The sequence below is a fragment of the Crocodylus siamensis genome, chromosome 5 (assembly GCF_052110815.1).
Source record: "Crocodylus siamensis isolate JL-2025a chromosome 5, ASM5211081v1, whole genome shotgun sequence".
Classification (NCBI taxonomy): Eukaryota; Metazoa; Chordata; order Crocodylia; family Crocodylidae; genus Crocodylus; species Crocodylus siamensis.
Genome location: NC_143399.1, coordinates 96510889 through 96529631, shown reverse-complemented (window position 1 = coordinate 96529631; position 18743 = coordinate 96510889). Strand labels below are relative to the sequence as shown.

General features: G+C 44.7%; 1 long non-coding RNA gene across 1 annotated transcript in view; it reads right to left on the bottom strand.

Annotated features, from left to right (window-relative positions):
* Positions 1-7564: 7564 nt before the first annotated feature.
* LOC149864418 (uncharacterized) overlaps positions 7565-18743 on the bottom strand; it is a 134677-nt gene continuing 123498 nt past the window's right edge. The window contains exons 3-4 of the long non-coding RNA XR_016442713.1: positions 12010-12101; positions 7565-10578 (exon numbers count right to left, since the gene is read on the bottom strand). This is a non-coding gene — a long non-coding RNA (uncharacterized LOC149864418). The remainder of the gene's footprint in view (positions 10579-12009; positions 12102-18743) is intronic.

The following is an 18743-nucleotide window of genomic DNA, read 5'->3' as shown; positions in this document are numbered from 1 at the left end:
GATCTGGTGGGAACTGGAGAAAACAAGATACATGTATTAATATGGAAATCTCTTACATTTGTGGGTTTTGTTCCCTTCTATTTTTGCAGCAGCAGGATTGGATAGAGTAGACTACCCCTCACACTCCAGATAAAGTAACCATTTGAGAACACATAAGGCAAACTTAAAAACGCGCATCTTGTAACACTTTTTAGTGTGGTTATAGTCGGATAGCGACTATAAAAATGCCACAAGCAACTTCTAACATTGGCAGCCATGGTTTTTGCTCAGTTTAGAGAGTCAACAATTTTTCTATCTGCCACCAAAAAGAAAATATCAGTGTTACTTGAAAGCAAGCTGTTCTGGTTTTTTATGCTTTTAGATGCATCACCTTTCCACTAAACTCAGAGAAGAAATCAGCGAGAAGTTAAATCAGCTTGAGGCTGTACTGACTCTTTTTAGCAGTAAGCCTTTGTGTTATGTGATTCCAACTTTAGGGCTGTTTCAGGACTGTAACAGATAAGACGCTGGGACAGCACTGCTTGCATAGTGCTACCGTGTCATGGAGACATAATGGATGCTGGAGCATACAGAATGATTGAGAGGTTCTGTATTGGTGGAGATGGTTGACATCTGTGTACTGTGGAAGGCCAAAAATTCTGCCCCCTCTGGCAGCTGCTGGAATAAACACCACATCCCTGTGGAAAGTTCTGGCAGAGCACTCAATGAGAAAGGTCTTTTGTTCTTGCCTTCTTCCATAGCACCTCCTCCAACTTTTTGCATAGCAAAAAGTAACCTGTGCTTGATTTGGGTGCAGGTACAATCAGCAGACCAAGCTTCAGATTTTAAGTAGACCAAGAGGGGTGCATCCTGACGAGCGCATGTCTGGTTTCCAGCACCTCAAAGCAGTTTGAGGCGCTGCAAGCTGCATGTGGTACACTTGCACTCATTTGCCACACTTCTAACTTGAAGTGTGGTAGTTTTTCTCTACACTGGGAAATCCCGGTGTCCAAAAACAAAAACACTGATGAAAAAAGTGGTGTGGCACACATGGCAGCAGCATGCACCGCCAGAAAGGGAGCTTGGCTAGCTAGAGCCACATTCTGGCTGCCAGCCATGCTCCAAGAGGACAGCTCAGTGCCACTGCTGCCTTGGGAGGCCTCCCATTACCCCACCTGGGTCCAGGACTGCATGTGCAGGGGCACACCCAGGTACAAATAGCAGTGGCACAAATATGTGCTATATTACATATGATGCTACGTTGCATCAGCACTTAACAAATATGTACCGCTGCTATTTGTCCCATGGGAAATGCACACCCCTGGCATGTGCACAAGGAGTGCACCAGATTCAGCTATTTTGGTAAATCTCAAAGCCATGTGCTAATGCACTGGAGCATCATCTCGCAATGACAAGAGGCTTCATAAGGAACAAATAGGAACCACGGAAGCTGTTTCTGAAAAATATTCTTGTACCTGAGCAGGCCCTTTGCGAGCCAGCAGAAAGTATGAGTCTGTGTGATGGATGACGATGCAGGAGAGGTAAATGTTCCTACTGTTCCCCCTGTCCCACATGACACAGCATTGCACAGAGTAAGGTGGGGAAAACGTCTTCTTGGAAGCAATTAGAAAAGGTAGGTTGAGAGAAAGCATCATTCTAACTGTTGTACATTTCAGCATTTTATATGATTTTATGAAGCCCAGAAGAAAAACTTCATACAATAAAAAACCTTCACTGTTCTAACATCAGAAGGAAGCTGTTTTAAATTGGAATAATAAACATGCATAAAACATAATCATACTTCTTTTTTTTTTTTTACTCCTGCATGGACTAAGGCTGTTCCAAAGGGTCTGGGCTACAGTAGATATTTAGGGGCAGTCCATTGTGTATGTTAGCATTTTTAAATTATGGAATAGGCACCTAAAGGTGTAATTTAGAAATCTGGAAAAAAGAAAACCTAAGCTGTTTCTCTCTCCTCTACAAGGAGGTTAGGTTGTTTCAGTAATAGAATCTAAAACAAAGGGTCCCCACCCCTTCCGTCCTAGATGTTGTTGGTTGCTGACATATATATGAAACACACTGGAATGTAACACTTTGGTAGCAGGCTTCCTGAACAATGCAGGGATGGAAAAGAAGGAAAAGCATTTCTGGACTCTGAAGGAGAAGAAAGGAGGAAGTAAGATCCCTTTGCTTATCTTAGCTCCTAGCAAAGAATGGGGAGTTGGATCCCACACACTGCCCATTACTATAACCCTGCTGGTGTGAAAAGCTGCCTCAACCTATTACATGATTATAAACCTGCTAAAATTTTACTTTCAATTGGTTCATTTCTGCCTTTGTCTTTACTTTGAAAACATAAACACATCCTGTAGAGCTCTGATCAAAAAGATTTGTTTCTCTTTATTTATATTTTAACACAAATGGAAGTCAGGGACTGAGTGCCCATTTCCTCTAATTCTTCTGTTTCAAGCAAAATCAATCTTATGCAAAATAAATCAAATCTGTTGAACTTAAAGTATAGAAGAAAGAGGCCCCAGAATACTGTTTAGTGGAGAAAAGCATGTCACTTAAAAACCCAAGGTAAGTGGCTCCCAATGAATACATTTTGGCTTCAATACCCTGTCCTAAAACCAGAAAAGCAATTGTTGGTAAAGCGTTCCTAAGAAGGAATAAAAATGTGCATTGGAAGCTGTGTACAATAGCAGAACCAAAAGAATTTAAAAATCCTATCACAGCATGTTAAACAAACTAAAACAAATAAAAAGGGCAAAGGAAAACAAGAAAGTAAGCCAGATAAAAAAACTGAAAAATTATACAGTCAACAAAGTGGCTATATTATTAAATTAATATATATACTACGTTATATGTACTAGGTTAACCAAAATATTTCCTATAACATTTAATAATTATAATGCTCAACTATGATGGATGTGAAAGATAGGCAATTTTCATAAGTACACTGAAGAAAACTACAAAGCAACAAAGGGGAAGGGAAATTTCATCAAGGTAACTGAATTAGGAATGAGCCATAAACAAGAAGTGAAGTCAAAAAAGGAGAAACCACTGCTGGTCAACAAAGACAAATAAGTATAATAGGAATCTGGTTGAGGTTGGTTAAAGAACAAAAGGGATCACCTGGAACAGATGTGGCTCAACAAGTTTGAAGGGGACAGAGGAGCAACAGCATATTAAGCATATTAATTAGTGGACAAGGAAGAATAATTATCCAGGATATATTTCAGCCATAGCATGTGAGTTTATATGCTTCTCCCTCTGCAGAGAGAAGTTAAAAATTCCCTGAGTTTCCACTCCTTCCACCCCCCAAACTAGCCTGGATTTTAAACTGTATGGATTTTCATACGGTATGAACAAGCTACAAATCTCATGGAATTGATGTTCGCATGAAACAGCGGACAGGAGACTGCGTTATGCTTTGGAAGCAGCTGCCTGCTTAGCTGGTCCCCCTTGGCAAGTTTATACGTGGCCACCAGATACCCTCTCAGCCTTCTCTTGTGGAGGCAAAACAGGTTCAGGTCCCATAGCCTCTCTTCATGGGACGTACCCTGCTGCCCCCGATCATGAGAGTGGCTGTCCTCTGGATCCTCCTAATGCTATCCACATCTGTCCTGAAGTGCGGCGCCCCGAACTGGATGCAGTACTGCAACTGCGGCCTGAGCAATGTTGCATAAGGGGGTAGGATCACCTCCTTGGACCTGCTCGTGATGCATCTATGGATGTGGTTAGCCTTCCTGACCGTGTCCCCACACTGCCGACCCATGTTCATCTTGGAATCAATAGTGACTCCAAGATCCTTTTCTGCCTTTGTGCTGACAAGTATGGAGTTCCCCAGCCTGTAGGTAAGCTTCTGGTTCTTCCTCCCAGGTGCAACACCTTGCACTTGTCCATACTGAAACCCATCCTATTCTCATCTGCCCATCTCTGTAATCTGTCCAGATCTAGTTGTAGCTTGTACCGCTCTTCTAGCATGCTTACTTCTCCCCACATCTTAGTGTCATCTACGAACTTGAACAAGGTGCTTTTCACCCCCTCGTCCAAGTCGCCGATGAAGATATTGAACAGTGCAGGCCCTAGGACCAAGTCCTGGGGAGCCCCACTGCCCATGTCCCTTCAGGTCAAAAATGACCCATCCACCACCTCTCTCTGGGTGCAGCCCTCCAGCCAATTTGCTACCCATCTGACTGTGTAGGCGTTGACACCCATCACCTAATTTTTTAATGAAAACAGGGTGAGAGACAATGTCAAAGGCCTTCCTAAAGGCTTCACAAAGGCTGCACTACACAAAAGTATGAAAAGCATCATTTTTGGGTAGTGTTTGGGACTACTTTGATTATACAGGCCATATTTTAGAATCAAAGTATGAGTGTACATTTCATTAGTTTGTTAAGTTACTCCTCTAGCCAGAGTATCCCACTGACAATTTCCATCCTATAGCCACTGAATTAAAAAAGGTTATGGAAATCACCAGGGAGTGGTTCTTGCTGGAAAAATAAACGGTGTTTACATTTTTGTTTAATCTGGTTATAGTAAATTGCTGAGGGCAGTGTCAGGACTCTCCTCAAGGATAATTTCACACTGTTGTTATTATTATTTCTTATTATTGAAACGTGTATCCTGATTTATCCAGAAAGACTCAGGAAGACTTGCAAAAAAAGACATACAATCCACAAGATAAGAAACAATAATTGGTTTTCCAAACAGTGCCCCAGAATTGTAAAACCTCACCCTAACTACTTTTGCTTCCCTTCCTGTCATCCAGAAGAGCAAACCCTTTGCTCCAGCCCAACCCTCATTTACATCTAGGTATAGCAACCTTGTCCCACTTTCCCCCACACCCTCACCATTGCCCATCCACTCCCAATCCCATGTATGCATGGGGAGGAAATGTCTTTAAGACATCTCAGTTGTGACAACGGGTTTTGTCCATATGACAATCCATGGGTTTGCAGGGTGCAATGCTGCTGTTTTGCCCTGTTGTCAAATTCAGTGATGGGAATGGGATGTGGGAGCAAGCACTGGCAGCAGCTTTCACCCCCTGGGGTTTGGAGCTTTGCCAAAGCAGTGGCTCCAGTAGGAGCCAAGCTGACAAACTGGTACACTTGGAGAGTTCTCTACATAGGTGCTGCACAGCCAAAGGGAGCTGTAATTGCCCACACCTAACCTCCCTGATGCCTTCCCCTGGATTTGCCCGGTGAAGTTACCATAAAGCATCTAGGGTTTGCTACATGTTTAGGGTTACCATATTTCCAGGTCCAAAAAAGAGGACACTTGTCACAGGGGAGGCGGGGGAGCGGGGGGGGGGGCAGGCAGGGGGAGTATGATGGGGGGGAAGTGACATGCCAGTGCCCTGCCCCTGCCCATTCTATTGCCCCTCACCAACAAGCTTGCATCCATAGATGCTTCTCAAGCAAATCCCAGGACGTCATTCTCCCCTTGTACTCGGCCTTGGTGAGGCCGCAGCTGGAGTACTGCGTCCAGTTTTGGGCTCCACAATTCAAAAAGGATGTGGAGAAGCTTGAGAGAGTCCAGAGGAGAGCCACACGCATGATCAGAGGTCAGGAAAACAGATCTTACGATGACAGGCTGAGAGCCATGGGACTCTTTAGCCTGGAAAAGCACAGGCTCAGGGGTGATCTGATGGCCACCTATAAGTTTATCAGGGGTGACCACCAGGATCTGGGGGAACGTTTGTTCACCAGAGCGCCCCAAGGGATGACGAGGTCGAACGGTCACAAACTCCTGCAAGACCGTTTTAGGCTGGACATAAGGAAGAATTTCTTTACTGTCCGAGCCCCCAAGGTCTATGACCCCAGCTGACTTCCTGCCCTTTGGGCAGGGGGCTGGACTCGATGATCTCCCGAGGTCCCTTCCAACCCTAATGTCTATGAAATCTATGAAATTTTGAAACAGCAGTACCCTGCCCCCCACCCCTTGCTGGTGCCCCTTGCTTCTGACCCACAGCCCCCTCCCCCTCCCATCCCTGGTGGTGCCCCTCACTCCCGACCTGCAGCCCCTGCCCCCGCAATGCTGCTGGTGTCCCTCACTCTGGACCTGCAGCCTCTGCCTCCCAGCCATGCTGCTGCCCCTCACTCATGACCCACAGACCCCTGCCCCCCAAGCCCTGCTGGTGACCCTCACTTCTAACCCACAGCCCCCTGGTGCTGCCAGTGCCCTGCACACCCAGCCCACAATCACCCCTCCTGTCCTCTGTGCCCCCCACTCCTGATACACAGTCCCCCCCAGCCCTGCCAGTCTCCCTCACTCCTACTGCAGCCCACTCCCCCCCACAGCCCTGTTGGTGTTGGTGTTCTGCACTCTGGACTCGCAGTCTCTGCTCCCCAGCCCTGCTGGGGCCCCTCACTTCTGACCCACAGACCCCTGCCTCCCCAGCCCTGCTGCCCAAGCAGCTCCTGCATTGTGAGTGAGTCTTCCTCCTCACCCCCCACCCCGCCCTTACCTGGCTTGACAGAGCCTGCACAGGGAGCACGTGACCCCTGACAGCCAGTCACTGTGCCCGCTGCACCCAGCCTGAGAGCAGAAAACTCAGACATTTGCTCTTATTTTCAAAACTTGCCCAGACACAGCACAGGGGTCCAAAAAAGAGGATGTGTCTGGGAAAACCCAGGTATATGGTAACCCTATCATGTTCACTACTCCATATTGACTCCCTGTATAGTCACTCTCAACAGCATAATTAGGGCAGGGTGAGGCAGGCACTGGGCACTGACTCTAAAATGGATGTGAAACTCCCTTCTGCCAGGAGTCTTTGCAAAGGCAAGGAAAGCCCTGTGCTGCCTCTGCCCAGACATAGGAGCTAGGCAGGGCAGTGCTTCATCAACCAGTGTACCTAGGGGCTGATGGGGAGGAGAATGGTTGTAGAACAGTGTTTCCCCACTTCCCCCAGTGCCCCACCCCAGTCTACTCTTGTCAGCATATCCTTGCAGCCATGCCCCCTCCCTGGGCACTCAGTGAGCTCCCTACACTACTGGCTACTCTTTGATTATGCATTTAGTTTGAGGTACTGGGTGGGGTTCACTTTCCAAGCAGACTGAGCTACCTTGCACAAAAGCACTGGTAATTCACACTAATAGCATGGAATGTTAGTTCTGAGTAGCCAGTGCTACAAGCTCACACCCCATCATACCACACCTTATCATCCCCACACAGACAAGTCTTATTACTTGCATACGGAAAAATTATTTGATGAGAATACCTGGGTGAGTTTACAAGTTTGGATAATGAATGAGATCTAACCAGTGTTTGTAAGACATTAACTTAGTGCTGCAGCACATTCTGATTTAAAAAGCTAGCACTCTATAATACTAAGTTAAGCACAAGTTAAATGGGTTAAGAACTGATTGACCTATCTCAAAAGGAACAGTTCATGGAAAATTGTGATATGGGGTTGTGTCCTGCTGCTTTTGGGAAAACATACTGGGTTAGATGGATCTTCCAATATGGAAGTTCTTTTGTTTGGGTTCTGCAGGATTGGCAACTAGGACAGAAATACTGAAAAGTACTGTTTAACAACTGTGGAAGAAATCAAACTTTGCGTCGTGTTTTGGTATTAGAATTAACAGACCCAGTCGGTGTTTATTGGAGCTCATACAAGCGAACACAGGAAGGATTCTAAACAGAACTCCTCCTTTCTACAAGTTAACATACCTTTTTATACCTAAGACTGTGAGAACAGACACATGATTTAAACAAAGCAACCTTGAAAGACAGGAAGAGGTAGATCATTCAGTTGTCACAAGTAACAGTTGCTTGCTCAGCAATACATTTTGTTTTGAGAACTGTTATCACCTTCTTGTTGATTTTAGGAAAGGAAGAAACATTTGTTCACAAAGACATGTAAAAGACATAATAAAGCAGAAGGGGTTTTTTTTCTTATCTTAGAATATTCTTAAACATACAGCATCAGCATCTTCTTCAATCTTTCCTTCACTCTCTTTTCTTAGTCAAGTTAGAGGCCTGGATAAATTTATTTCTACACAACCTATAGGTAAACAATATTTAACAACAACAACAACAACTTGTAGAGCTGCAAAGTGATGAGTCCTACAGATCATTTGGAGTATGTGGCCAGCTGGGCCCCTTCAAACTGAATGTATTTTAACCCAGAAAGAAGGAACAAGCGGTTGGATAGACTGGTGAAGAGGGGTCCCACAGAGCAAACAAAGATGGTCTGTCACAACTAGCACAGCAGATCTCTTGAAAGCTGGGCAGACAGCAGCTCTGATTCCTGAAGGCGCTCTTCCATCCCCAGTGTTCCAAATAATAAAGTCTCTGACTGAGCCCAGGCCAGGAACAGCTGAGTATGAGGCAGATAGCATATCTATTCAAGTTGCAGCTTGGGAGAAAAAGCTGAAGCTCAGGACACCATCCACACAGCACAAGAAAGTTCCACTGTTCAGATTCTTAATATGCCTCAACAAGCTTTCTCCAAGCTTCAAAGTATGCATGGATTTGTATTTAAAAACATTTGAAACTAAATTAACAAAACCACTCTTTTGGCAATGTAGGGCCTCCAAGGGTGTCCAGTTTCTATTCTATTGCACATCACATCTCCAGAAAATGGGGATGGGGAGCTGAGGCAGGAAGGGAGGATACAGGGGCAGAAGACTCAGAGACATGGTACCTAGCCTTCTTGTATGCAAGCAGAGAGTCTCTGGGAGCAAAGAGCTACCTGGCTGAGAGCTTACCAACCCCTTGAAGGGACAGTTACTAATTAAGAAGCAAGCCTGGGCCTTAGAGAACCAGGTCCCTGATTATAGCAACCCCGGTGGAGAGCATCCCCAGAATGCTCATGGTCTGGATGAAGTGGGGCTGCAACCTATGTGGAGGCAGTACAAAGAGCATCTGCATTATGGGAGCCACTGAGGTAGCTGGCCTAGAGACTCTGATGAGATACCTGACAGCACCAAAATATGGCCTGACCTTTAAGGCTTAATATACTACCAACTGATGCGGTCTCCAAGGAACATGAATATTGAGGGAAATTGACCCTCTAAAGGGCATCCCCCCCAGTGATGGGTACATAGACTCTTTGATCCCCTGTCAGCTGTAGTTCCTCTTCTTGAGGTGCTGTATTATTTCTCAGAAAAAAACCTCATCTTGTACTTGCAATTTGAGTTTTCCTTGATTCTGAAACAAGTTGTATGTAGTGAGGTTGTTATCCTTATCTAACATCTCTTAAGGTACCTTTATATGAAGAAAACAATCTCTGTCTGCAACATTAACAGGCATCAAGAGGCTACCACAATTCAAAAGCTACACTGATCGATCTTATACTGCAGCTTGTAGTGTAGTTTACTGCATTTAACATCCAGGCTGACAAATATCAATTCCTTAATGAAAAACACATGTCTAGGAAAGAGAATCACTGTCAGAGTGATGAAAACCCCACACCCTTCTTGGGTCTCGTTCATTGAAACAACATGTCCAACAACACTGCTGCATGTGAGAAAAGAAGTACTCCAGAAGCATACAAAAGATAACATTTTTGTTATTAAAACTAAACCTAATCCTTTCTAACAAATGACTGGCATCCTCCTTGTCATAGTTTAGTCACCCCAGTGACATTCTTTTTGAAAACTGCTGAGAAAGAAGCAAGCACTAAAAGAGTTAAATTCTAGTGATCAAAAATGCTCCCACCTGACCCTGCAGATGAAGTTGTCTGTGCATAATTTGGTAAAAGATGAATTAAGAGAAAACAATAGTGTATATATAACATGTTAAACTGGAAGTATGAGAAGAATGTATGTGAAAAAGTTGCAGATTTTTGTTTGCTTTTAATTAGGGATAGATTCCTGCTCTTCATTATCCCAAGCAGAAAATCAAGGCCAGTCCCTGAAACCAAGCGGTCTTCCTTTTGTGGGCCTCTCTTTGGTTTATGTAAGCCTTTAAATGATGCCAAAAATACTAGAGCTGTGTTTGGGTGTTCTTCCGTATCAGCTGCTTTTGCAGAGGGAATGGTAAAGACAGTTTTGTTTAGCATAGTTCCTTCTGGGTCTGTCATAGAACAAAGAAACACACAGGTGAAAAAAGCACCAGCAAAGTGACATGTTTTCAAAACATATAATATTAATCAATTTAATTTCCTTTCTATTTGTGTTCCTCCCACCATAAATGTCCCACATATCAATCCCATTGTTGGTGCTGGATGTTGTTGCACCATTTGCACTCACATTCTGAGTCCTTGTTGCTACACATTGTAATGTCTATGATAATTGATTTGGCCCCTTCAAGAGAATGAAACTAGAAAACAACATGGTGAAAAAAACATGTTAACTTTAAATGCTGATGGCCACTATTCTATCTGATTTGAGGTGTCTACACTTTGTGATGGGAAGGGGATAAGATGGTTATCTGCCATCTTGTTGTTACTCCAGAAGTATGCTGGTCCAGAAGTCCTGCCATCTTGCTGTTGCTCCAGAAGTATGAAGTCAAGGCCTGCACTGGACTTGCTGACAATTCCTTGCAGTTGAGTCATCTGTATATGGTACCTGGTCAGTAAGGCTAGAAAGTCAAATGTGGCTGGACGTGATACTGGTCCATCTGTCCCTTGTGTGCTGCCAGCTAAAGAAAGAGGTATGACTTAATAAAGTTAGTCCAACAGACTGTTTCACTGGGATGTACATTTTTATTTTTTAATTTATTCTGAATTTCCATTTCTAACAAATACTCTTCATACTTGCTGCATTGATTCCACCTAGCAGCTTTTCAGAAATGCTGGCCTGGCACCTGCAAGAAGGCCCCAGGGATAAAAAGCACTATTGATCAATGTTGTTGTGGATTGTAAACTCTGCTACAGATAAGGTTAAGAAGTTTGGTCTGCTCACTGGTCAATTCTGTTGCTCTAATGCCTAAGTGTTTACTTACATTGTCTTGAAATGTTGCATGCTTAGGATGAGTGTTCCAAATTAAAATTCATTTAAGCAAGGGATTCCTGATAAATGGAGGCAGGCCCCATGTTCTGAAAAACAATACTTCTTACAGTTTCCATTGTCTATCAACATTATTGCCCACATAGAAGTCTAACCATGGCTGTGTTCATGTCCAAAATTGAAACTATTTGACATTCATCTCAGTTAGTACATGGCACCTACTATTACTTTAAGGAAGCAACACTGAGAAAAATAATTCAAGAAAGAGTGTGCATCTCAGGATAGACAGAAGCCTAACACTTGCAAGCTAAAAGAATTCCACTGTGAGTGTACAGCATGGATAGCTAAAAGAATTTCTAGCCAGTTAGTGTGGGTATGGCTTACAGGGAGCTTGTAGAAATTAAACCTGTCTTCTACTCAGCTAGTGCCAGTTCGAGTGTGCATGAATGTGGAGAGACAGAGGAAATGTAGACATGTTACAACAATCTGCCTTTGTCAGAGATCTTAGACTTCTCTTACTCTGGTGAAATGTAGTACGAGTACAGTAGCAACATTCAGACGGTACTCAGAAAAAGGTTAAGGATGCACATGCTTGCTGTGAGGAAATAAAGAAAAGGTGGGTCTTGAGTTGTGGCAAAGGAAAAAGTGGTGGGGATTACGGGTGAGTGGAAGGGATGCAATAGTGACAGGGGGTTACATAACATGGGGGAAGGGCAAGTGGAAGGAAAGGGGGGCAGGGCAACTATCACTCCCATACCCCTTCCTTTGAGGATAGAATTGGGGATCCCTGCTCCTCTGCAGAGCCTGATTTCTTTTTCCTGCTTCACTATTGGGGGGGGGGGGCTCTTCTCCCCCATGTGGTAGGGGAAGGGCCTTTCTCTCTTTTCTTTGTGAGAACTAGGATCCAAGGAAGCATCATCTTGGGGGGGGGGAGGGGAAGGGAGGGCTAAGCCTCTCTTATGCCTCCTGTGCGTGGGTTAGAACCTGGGGTGCTTGTACCCTCTCTCCAACCCATTTAGATATGAACCAGAATCTGCGGCTCTTTGTCACCCTGCAGGTGTTCTCCCTGCCTCCTACACACAACCATAATCTGGAAAGCCATGAAGATAACATAAATACAAACCTATGAAAACCAGCTACTCAAAGAGTAAATGCAGGCTGTGGAGAGGCAGGTCCTCCTTGAAGCAGGCAATGGTCATGTGCTCCTGGTGAGGCCTGACAAAAAGGGAAGAGAGACCTGAAGTAGCATGCAGCAAGGGTGACATAACCAAGGGAATGTACCACTTTCCAGCAAGTTGGTTGGTGACTTACACAGACAAAGCTGTGCCTAGTGGAAAAAAAGGGAAGGCTGATCAGTAAATGATGGTAGGGTATGCTACATAGCTGGGGATGGTATATGCAGAAGACAACAAAAACACACCAGTCATCTCTCAGCAGTTTAAAATTACTGGAACCAGCATGTAATAAAAACTGTCAAAGCTGTGGATGTAGACCATGTCACTTATTTCTGTCATCAGTTATGCAACCACATGCTAAGTATCTCAAAGCAAGAGCATTACACTCATTCCATCGTAACAGTGTGAAGGAGACGAGACGAACACTTCATATAAATCACATGGCGTTCCTTAGCCAGCCACAATATCTCAGTTGGGACAACTACAAATGTATAACAAACATCTCTTATTCATTCCCCCAAATCCCAGGAATTACAAAAAATTAACAAAGAGATAAAATGGCAGGATGGTACCTTGTGGCTTTCCACTATGCTAGCAAAACTCAGACTTCCAAAACAAAGCAAGGCTAAGTAAAAGTATACATCTGGGTTGTCTAGCTGGCAGGCCACATGAAGCTCATGAGGGGTATAACATGCAGCTCCCAGGCTTTTCTCTGGTTGCTGCTGCCCCTTGCTCCAGCTGCAGCATCATCCTGGGTCTTGGGACTCCCCCTACATCCCTTGGCTTCCACTGTTTAATCTAGTTCCAGGTCATAGGCCAGCATGGCATGACACAGCCCACAGTGCTGGCTAACGGTGGCCTGGAGCACCTGTGTTGTGCAGTGCCACAGGGAAATCTGAGAGCTGCTGAGCACTGCTCCTCCATGCAGGAGCAGTGAATGGGGTACCCACCCACCCTTGTACATGGGGTGCAGTGGCACAAGGGAGTGCCTGCTCACCCATGCACAGTGCAGTGGGTAGGGGCATGCATGTGTGCTTGGTGTAGTGTGGCTGGGGAGCACCCACCCGTGTGCATGTATGATGTGCAGCCTGGGGTGGGGGCATTGCCCCACTAGTGTTATCCCATGGAGTGCAGCACCTGCTGGTACAATTCATCATGTGTGCAGGCCCTGGCCTCTTAGAAGTTGGCAGCCCTGGTGTACAGCAAAAAAGTTTGCAGACTGTCATTAAACAAATGTTTTTGGGTTTACAACCTGAGGAGCATCAGAAAGTGAAACTGGATACAGATGTTTGCTAGACATGAAACTAACTGCGGTCTCATTAGCCAAATTTAATCAACTGCGGTAGGACTGGTAAAAGCAATTATTTAAAAATATATAGATACATTGTATCATGATTTTTAAAACAACACCATTTCCTTAATTACCCTACCTGACCAGTGTCATATTAAGATAGGGTGGACTGAGAAAGTTTGGTATGCAATTGGCAATACATGACAGAGCTAATGATATATTTTCATCCTAAAATTTAAAATACATTTAGTGTACTTAGTATGCGCACACACAAGAAGTATAAAATATCTTCGATTTCAACTCTCTGAAGAAAAGCATTTAACCCAACGAAGTAGGAGTTAACACGCCAACACATAATTTTAAATCACTGTATGTAAGAATGAGCAGGAGGCTGGGGACCAGCCCCTGGAAAAGCCCCTGGAAATGAGCTGGACACTTCCCCTGCTTTCTCCAGCCTCCTGCTCTTTCTCTGCTACCGCCACTGAGTGTGGGAGGGGCGGGGGGAATGAATGGGGGGCAGGGAGAATGTACAGGGCTGGGCGGGGCCTCCACCAAAATCCCCTCCCCCCTCCTCCAGCCCTGCAGCCCCCTGCTTACCTGACAGAAGCTGGGTCCAGGTCCCTGCAGCTTCAGCACCAGGGAAAGGGTGAATGACAGAGATGCTCTGGCAAAGGACCAAGCCTCCAGTTGCCTCGGGACATGGTCTGGGACCATGCCTTGACTCATTTTTTTCCTCTGGGGTATTGTTTGACCCCTGGATATAACTTTTTTTTGTTCCTGCATGTGCCTCTTGCAGCATCTCAAAGGGGTTTGAGACGCTGGAAGAGGCACGTGCGTGCTCATCTAGATGTGCCCCCTGCATGCAAAGTCTTCAAGGAATCATCAGCATTCAGACTCAGTCTCTTTACCCAACTGTAAAATACTAACAATTTGGAAAGAGAAAAATCTTTGCCCCCAGGGTTATGCATATGAAATAATTTACTGCTGTGCTAGAGGTTTCCATTTTGAACAGAATTGTATGCAGACACAGTGAAGGAGATGCATTCTAATGCATATTCCAGGAAAAAGTTACCGTCTTCAACATAAGAGATTTTTTAACTTTAGCAACCTCTTTTTCTTCTGATAAATCCTTAACACATGTTCTGTGTCAGCCCCACTGCAGACAATCAGTCAGCCATATCTTGCCTTCAAATACATAGTGCCACTCTCATTGATTCCAGTGCGTCTGGCAAAATTTGGCCCAGTGTGTATCATTCAAACAAATGAAACCCTCCTTTAAAGCAACCGAAAATATGCCCATTGGAAGCTCTTAGAAGGGTAAATGGGAAAACAAAAACATATTCTACTAGTCATGTAAGGCCCTCCATACTTCCTTTTTCAAATGCTGCTGATCATCTAAACAGAATTAATTATTTCATGTGATCCTCTCTGGTGCATCCAGTAAATGCAGAGAGCACCTTCAATTCGTAAATTGCTTTACTGTGGTAGAGCAAAAATCTGAGCAGTTGAAGACAGAATTTATAGGAGGCTCAGGTTAGGCAACAGCAAACAACAACAAAACCAAAACCTTCTTTGGAGCTTTCAGTTTATTTACAGGATTTTGTTTAATTCAAAATAGTAAAGCCTCTGGCCACATTCCCCTCACATGCCTTTGGAGTCTATAAGTTCCAAGCCTACAATACCAAACCAAACTAAGTAATTTTAGCAATCCAGGACAGCTCTGGAGGCAAATCTTCAGCTGGCATCACAATTCCACTACAGGATCCCCAGTCCTGCAACCAGGTATCTACATTTATAGACCATGCATACTGCAACATGGCAGTTTTACATGTAGGATGCATCAGTTCAAGCATTTGTGTGTATGCCTTCTCAGATCAGAAACTTTGTCTTCAAAGCTGCCTGAAGCAACTACCCCAATGACTGCTTAACATTTATATCAGGATAAAGTCCCAAGTTCAAGGCAAGATAGTAGAATCAGAGAGAAAACACAGAGCAGGAAACTGAATAAAGAAATCTCTGATTGCCTGCAGGGAATTGTGCTCATGAATTCTACTGCCAGGAAAAAAACAAAATAAAATTATGTAGGATCTGGAACCTCAGTCTGTTTTGCAGATTTGTGGCCTATTTTATAATTGTTCCAAGAATGTAAAGAGAATCACAGTTCAAGACTGACTGTGTACCAAAATGGTGTCTTTTGTGGGACAAAACACATTGAGAATCTTTGCCTGATGACATGTTAGTCTTGCACTTAGGAAATCATCACCTTGTTTGTTTTCTGAGGCTGCTTTTACATTTGGAGTGGCCTTTAATTATTAGTGAAGTCCAAGAAAATGATAGCAACTAAGACAACTCATTTTAACCTTTAACATGCCATCATTTTGCAACCCACCCACAAATAAATACTGAGGTGAATTGGAAAGATCCAGTTCAATCCAACACAGAGATTTCTCACTAGCATCCTTAATGTAAACCATCTCAAGTGTTAGATAGAGGTGTTGTGAAATGGGAAGTTGAAGACTTTGGAGAACCTCAAAGCACAAACAATTGTCAGGGGCTGCCCATGGCCCAGTGATAAAACTAGCATAAAAAGAAACTACACTGAGATTTATTCCAGAGGAAACATTTTTCTTCTTAGATTTTCCAAGCTCAGCAGTTTGTTAAATTGATGCTGTATTTCAAGCAGGTACCCAAAACCAGCCAGTTGCTGCTTTTGAAACAGTTTAGCCTATGTCATGCCATGTTACCTGTTAAAGCCTAAATAACAAACACTACTTGCCAATTTTCAAAATTATTAAAATCTGGGGTAAGATGAACAAGTATCCTGAAAACAAACAAAGAAGTGCTACAAGGGCACTAAATAAAGGCAAATTCAACGAGAGTTACTTGTAGTTAGTTTACTACAATTCTTGCTCCCTATTATGTTACAACGCTGTAGAAAGCTCCCACTCCCCAGCTGTACCAAAAACACTTGAAGTGAACATGAACTTGGAGAGGAGATACAGTTAGAGGGCAGATCTATATAACAGGACAGTTCTATCTACTAATGTAAACCCACCTTGATTCACAAATTGATTTTTAATAAATAAGAATAATTACCTTCATTTTCCCTCTCCTTCACAGCATAAAAATCCCACCGAAGAGTAATACTGAAATACCGTAATCTCCTGGAAAATGCCCCCACACCTAGATTAATCACTGAAAGCATTCATTCTTCTTTTAACCAAGATAAATAAACCCAATCTCTCTTATTCCAAATAAAATATCTTCAGTACTTCATGACCAGTACTTTTAGAATCTTTTTCTTCGTGCCCAAAGGATGGAAGAAAGCCTCAGGCTATGTCCAGGGGAAAGTAAGACCTAGGGAAAAATGAAGTTTGATAGAAAGAATTTGCTTGATTTTGATATTTAAATTAGTTGTAGATAATAAATCCAGGAAGTTAGAACTTGTGCTGTGTCAGCATGTTAGCCAACCAAATAAGAAGTGTGTGCTCAAAAGCATTTGAGCAACAGACCACAAAATTGAAAGTGACACTAGTTCCCTGTGAATTCTCTTGTCTGAGAAGCAGGATGGAGGGTGGAAGGTGGAAATCAACCCTTATCTCTTAAAACTGAAGAGGATTCAATTGATGGAGGGGTTGGACGTATTCAAGTCAGCCGGCCCGGACAATCTCCACCCTAGAGTTCTAAAGGAACTGGCCGAGGTCATTGCAAGTCCCCTGGCACAACTTTATGAGCACTCGTGGTGCTCTGGTGAGGTACCGGAGGACTGGAAGAGGGCCAACATGGTCCCCATCTTCAAAAAAGGCAGGGAGGACCTGGGAAACTATAGGCCGGTTAGTCTCACCTCGATCCTAGGCAAGCTGTTCGAGAAAATTATGCTGGCACACATCCAGGAAGGGCCAGCAAGAGACTGCATGCTTAGGGGCAACCAACATGGGTTCATCAGTGGCAGGTCCTGTCAGACCAACCTGGTGGCCTTTTACGATCAGATCACCAGATCATTAGACGCAGGGGTAGCAGTGGATATAATCTTCCTGGACTTCCAGAAGGCTTTTGACACTGTCTATCACCCTGTTTTCATTAAGAAACTGCGGGACTGTGGTGTCGACGCCCACACAGTCAATTGGGTCGCCAACTGGCTGGTGGGCCGCACCCAGAGGGTGGTAGTAGATGGGTCCTTCTCAACCTGGAAGGATGTGGGCAGTGGGGTTCCGCAGGGCTCGGTCCTCGGGCTCGCACTGTTCAACATCTTCATCAGCGATTTGGATGAGGGGGTAAAAAGCACCCTGTTCAAATTTGCTGATGACACTAAGATGTGGGGGGACGTGGGTACATTGGAAGGATGCAACAGGCTACAGTCAGATCTAGACAGGTTACAAGGGGGGGCGGACAAGAATAGGATGGGTTTCAACACGGACAAGTGCAAGGTGATGCACCTCGGGAGGAACAACCGGCACCATACCTACAGGTTGGGGAACTCCCCTCTTATCAACACAGAGGCGGAAAGGGATCTGGGGGTCATCCCTGACTCCAAGATGAACATGGGCCGGCAGTGTGGGGAGGCAGTAAGGAAGGCCAACCGCACCTTGGCATGCATCCACAGATGCATCTTGAGCAGGTCCAAGGAGATGATCCTCCCTCTCTATGTGGCACTGGTCAGGCTGCAGCTGGGGTATTGCGTCCAGTTCTGGGCACCACACTTTAAGAGGGATGTCGACAGCATGGAGAGGGTCCAGAGGAGGGCCACTCATATGATCAGGGGACAGCAGGGCAGGCCCTATGAGGACAGGCTGCAGGACCTGAACCTGTTCAGCCTCCACAAGAGAAGGCTGAGGGGGGATCTTGTGGCCTGTTATAAACTACTCGGGGGGATCAGCAGGCATTGGGGAAGTCACTGTTTCCCCGAGCACCGCCAGGAGTGACCAGGAATAACGGTCACAAGCTGGCAGAGGGTAGGTTTAGGTTAGATATCAGGAGGCGCTACTTAACAGTCAGGGCGGCTAGGGCCTGGAACCAGCTTCCAAGAGAAGTGGTGCAGGCTCCTACCCTGGGGGTCTTTAAGAGGAGGTTAGATGAACACCTTGCTGGGGTCATTTGACCCCAGTATTCTTTCCTGCTATGGCAGGGGGTCGGACTAGATGATCTGCTCAGGTCCCTTCCAACCCTAGAAACTGTGAAACTATGAAAACTAACTATGATGTAGGCTGTGTGTAGCCAAAACGAGGGATGTGTGCACACAACACTTGAAAGTGGTCCAAATACTTTTGCACCACTTTAATGGTGTTGGTGTTTGCATGCCTCAGTGGTGTATTGCGCATTAATTCCAAATGCTGTAGGAAATTCAGCAGTGTAATGCACCTTAAATGACTTGGGGCACAGCAAACTAAAACT